Source organism: Myotis lucifugus, unplaced genomic scaffold (genome assembly GCF_000147115.1).
Source record: "Myotis lucifugus unplaced genomic scaffold, Myoluc2.0 scaffold_740, whole genome shotgun sequence".
Taxonomy (NCBI): Eukaryota; Metazoa; Chordata; class Mammalia; order Chiroptera; family Vespertilionidae; genus Myotis; species Myotis lucifugus.
Window position 1 is genome coordinate 11954 of NW_005871788.1, and position 4830 is coordinate 16783.

At 48.3% G+C, this 4830-nt stretch overlaps 1 long non-coding RNA gene across 1 annotated transcript in view; it reads left to right on the forward strand.

Moving 5' to 3' along the window:
• LOC102435804 overlaps positions 1–4830 on the forward strand; it is an 11710-nt gene that overhangs the window by 4776 nt on the left and 2104 nt on the right. Inside the window, exon 2 of the long non-coding RNA XR_002827026.1 lies at positions 3252–3365. This is a non-coding gene — a long non-coding RNA (uncharacterized LOC102435804). The remainder of the gene's footprint in view (positions 1–3251; positions 3366–4830) is intronic.

Below are 4830 nucleotides of genomic sequence, written 5' to 3' on the forward strand. Positions count from 1 at the left end.
CCAGCAAGAGCGATGGTGATGGTGATGATGATGATGATGGTGGTGGTGATGATGATGATCCAGCAGGAGCGATGGTGATGGTGATGGTGATGATGATGAGGGTGGTGTTGGTGGTGATTGACCATGAACGCAGTGCTGGGTCCGAGCCGGGCAAGTACACCCTGTGTAGCCGCGTTGGACTCTGCAGCGCTCGTGTGAATTAGGAACTGTCGTCACATCAGAATGTACATGAGGAAACCTTGCTTTTTAAACATACATATATATGTTTTTGTTGATTTTTAGAGAGGAAGGGAGAGAGAAACACTGGTGCCCAGACCAGGAATCAGCCCAGCCTCCTTTTGGTGTGCAGGACAGCACCGACCGTCTGAGCCACAGTGGCTACGCCAGGAACCCTTGCTTTTCCTGCGGCCTCTCCTCGCTGGCCTCAGGTTCAGGGAAACAGTGGTGCAGCTGTGACTGGGTCACATGGAAGAATTCTCGTGTGGCCACATTTCTGATGTTTTGATTACATGATGTCAGAGCTCAAGTGCACATGACTGACTGTAAAGGGAATGTGTTACCTTCTCAGCTGTCATAACTCAGCTTTGTCTAGTGCCTCCTTCATGAAACCTCATTGAGAATAAACAAAAAAGGTGAAAAAGATATTTGAGGAACAAGAATTGATGGCACAGCCCTGGTCGGTGTGGCTCAGTTCATTGGGCGTCCCATGCACCACAATCTGCGCTTCGCTCTCCCTCATCGCTCTCTAAAAACCAATGAAAACGTATCCTCCGACGAGGATTAAAAAACAAAAAATGGATGGCGTGAAGCTTGTGTCTCGTGACTACTTAAATTAGTTCTTGAATTTTTCCACTAACATTTTCAAAAGATGAAGCACATAACCCAGAAGAGTTCTCTACAAACATGACGTGTGTTTAAAATTGCACACCGTCTCTCCAGTGCTTGGAAGATGTGTCCTGGACCATAATGTAGCCACGCAGGTTTCAGTATAAAAACGCACGATAGCCACTCCCCCGACTTTGGAAGGAGTTGTTGTAAGAAAAGATGCCGGGCCTTGTTTTCGGCCTGTTCCCTGCGAGCTTCCAGGTTGCAGCTCAGCCTGCAAACCCTCACTCAGTTCTCCGGCTCGCTCAGTGGGTGCACACCAGGCACAGTCAGAACAAGCGCAGTGTTTATCGGGGACTTTCCGTGGTGTGAGTGAGAGGGAGGGACAGGAGTTGCGTGCTGTAGAGAGGTGACACCGGGTAGTTCTGCAGCGTGGGTGTCCCACCGACACAGCCGGGTCACACTTAAGGGAACTATAATCAGACTTACACGTATAATTGTGATTCTTCGCTCACTGTGGAAGAGTTACTTGCAAATGTTAAAGGAAGATTTAAAGAGATTTATAGCCCTAGCCAGCTTGGCTCAGTGGATAGGGCATCGGCCTGCGGATTGAAGGGTCCCTGGTTGGATTCCGGTCAAGGGCACATGCCCAGGTTTCGGGCTAGATCCCCAGTAAGCGGCGTGCAGGAGGCAGCCAATCGATGATTCTCTCAACATTGATGTTTCTATCTCTCCCTCTCCCTTCCTCTCTGAAATCAATAAAAATATATTTTTTAAAAAAGAGAGAGATTTATAATAATTGATAGAATATTTTTCCAAAAAGACAACGTTAGTGTTCCAGCCAGCGAAGTGCTATCTGGGCTGCTCTGTCGGGAAGGGCGGTGCCTGTGGCCTGCACGGTGGCGAGTCCCCTGTAACGATGGGGACGGCCCTTTGGCTAGAACTTTCTGGTAACTCCCTGACTGACTGGCTTTTCTTTCCTACAGCCTTTTGCTTTGTGTGTTTTAAAACGTCCCCCCTCTACTTCGCTGCTTTGTGCAGTCTCCCAGGACCCGATTCCTTCCGCAGAGCTCGCCAGCTCTTTCCAAGTTCGTTCGTACACGCGAGACGTCTCCCTCGCGTGGGTTATCGTTTTCAGGCTCAGGAGACGGCAGTTTGTAGCCGCTACTTTCAAGTCCAGACCTGGGGGTCTTGACCTTCACACTTGGCCTCTTTCTGTCATTTTCTCTCCTCAGTCCTTTTCCCACCTCTGCCCACTGCTCATCCCTCATCCCTCATCCCTCATCCCTGCCACAGGCGAGTCCGTGCTCAGGATTTCCGTGAAAGATCAATTAGCAGTTTCTTTCTTCCTGCAAGTTTTTGTTGGCATAAACTCACTCCTGCCTCTTACTTTTGCTTTCGCACCCTTAGTGAGAGCTGTCAGCAGCCTGGGCGTGTGTGCTGGGTTTTGTGCAGCTGTCGGCACAGTTGTACGCGCTGAGGTCCTTGGTTTGGATGCGCCTGTAACCGGTGTTGGCCTGCAGCTCCCTGGCGCAGTGTCCCGGCCTTTGTTGACCGTCTTAGCATATACGGAATTCTCAGGGGCACTGGGCAGTTTCACTGAACTGTGTTTTTGCTTATCATTTTGTCAAATTTCTAGACTCAGAATTAGAGAAGCTTACTTTATCTCTGCTTTTGGGTTGCTTTGGTGGTTTGTAACCTTTGCATTTTGTTCATGAAATAAAAGCCTTTCAAGAAATACAAAACAAAAACTCTAACGCTAGCGGTTTGGCTCAGTGGATAGAGCATTGGCCCACAGACTGAAGGGTCCCGAGTTCGATCCCAGTCAAGTGCATGTACCTCAGCGGACTTGATCTCCAGCCCCAGTCAGGGCATGTGCGGGAGGCAGCCAGTCGTTGTGTCTCTCTCTCTCTGTCTCTTCTGCTTCCTTCCACTCTCTAAAAATCAATGGAAAAATATCCTTGGGTGAGGGGTAACAAAAATACAAAGAACAAAAATCCCTAAACAACAAAAATTAGAAAATACATGCCGTAACCGGTTTGGCTCAGTGGATAGAGCGTTGGCTTGCGGACTGAAGGGTCCCAGGTTCGATTCCGGTCAAGGGCATGTACCTTGGTTGCAGGCACATCCCCAGTAGGAGGTGTGCAGGAGGCAGCTGATCGATGTTTCTCTCTCATCGATGTTTCTAACTCTCTATCCCTCTCCCTTCCTCTCTGTAAAAAAATCAATAAAATATATTTTTTAAAAAAATTAGAAAATTCAGAATTTATATATTTTTTAATGTCTCCTGTTGGTTTAAAGTAATATTAGAATTTGAGTCTTAACATTTTCCAAGCAAATTCCTTAGAGAATGTGGTGAGGGGCGCTCCGGCTGTGGGAGGGGTGCTGGCGCCTGTGGCTGGCGCACTGATGGCCTGTCTCCACAGTGGACTGGATCGTGGCGGACATCCTGGCCGTCCGGCAGGCGCCCTGGGCACGTGCGCTACGTGCTGAAGGACGGCCTGAAGTGGCTTCCCTTGTACGGCTGTTACTTCTCTCAGGTAACGCTTCTCCCATGCTTTTTAAAAAATGTGTATCTAGCTTATAAAAATTTTAGACTTAAAAATTAAATATACACTTAGTATAAATGTATAGGTTGGGGGTTGTTTTTATGAGTTTAATAGCTTTTACTAAATTGAAGTAATTTTATTTCAGATTTTTAATGGTGTGTATTTGTATACATGTCTGACTAGATAGTTTTATTAAATAGCAAAAATGCAAATGTACAGAAATCAGACAAATAAGGAAATTTAACAGCATAGAATTTGATAGACAGTTACCTTAAGAAAGCAATAATAAAAGTGATTGTGGCCCAGCCTGTGTGGGTCAGTGGTCGAGTGGTAACCATGAACCAGGGGGTCATGGTTTGATTCCTGGTCAGGGGCACGGGCCTGCGTTGCAGGCTCAATTCCAGGCCCTGGTTGGGGCGCTTGCAGGAGCCAACCAATTGATGTGTCTCTCTCACATTGATGCTTCTCTCCTTCTCTCTTCCCTCCTTCTACTCTCTCTTAAAGAAAAAAGAATTACAAATGATAGTCTTCTTTGAAAAGGTGCTTTAGCTCCATGAGCAGCAGTGCCAGGAGGGTAAGTTTCTGTGGAGCAAAGAATATTCACGAACAGATTCTGTACTGCTTTGGAATTCTAAAGGAATCAGAAGTCAAGACACCTTTCAAAGTAAAAAGACAACTTACACCCACTGTTCCCATCTCAGTTTTCCTTCATTTCCATTTTACTAGGATCCTTTCTCTTCTCTTCTTTGACATTCTCAACCCAAGACAGGCTGTATTCTCAAAAAATCAAAATCACAGTTTTATGAAATAGTTGAAGACCAGCCTTAAACATTCAGAGCCCTGGAAGATGCTTAGCCGAGGGTGTGGTAGGATTCTGCCATTTAGTAGTGACCTGGGAATGTTGGCAAAGAGTAACTGGGGGTCTTGGGTCTTTTTCTGAGAACACGAAGATCCCACGATAACTTGAGAAGTCCTTTAGCCCATCCACTTTACTCTTCAGATAACCTGAGCACGGTAGGTTTGTCCTCGAGGTGCCTAAGCTGATGGGCCTTCAGCCCGGGTGGCTCTGTGGCCTGCGTGTGCCTGACGAGCTGCAGGACGACATGCCCTGCTCTGTTCCCTGTAGAGGCCTGGGTGGTGTGGTGTGCTCTCCGTGCGCGCGTGGCGGGGCCCTGCTGTGCTAGGGTCTGCCCTGCTGTGCTAGGGTCTGCCCTGCTGAGCTAGGGTCTGCCCTGCTGTGCTAGGGTCTGCCCTGCTGAGCTAGGGTCTGCCCTGCTGAGCTAGGGTCTGCCCTGCTGTGCTAGGGTCTGCCCTGCTGAGCTAGGGTCTGCCCTGCTGAGCTAGGGTCTGCCCTGCTGTGCTAGGGACTGCCCTGCTGAGCTAGGGTCTGCCCTGCTGAGCTAGGGTCTGGCCTGCTGTGCTAGAGTCTGTCTGCTTGAGCTAGAGTCTGCCCTGC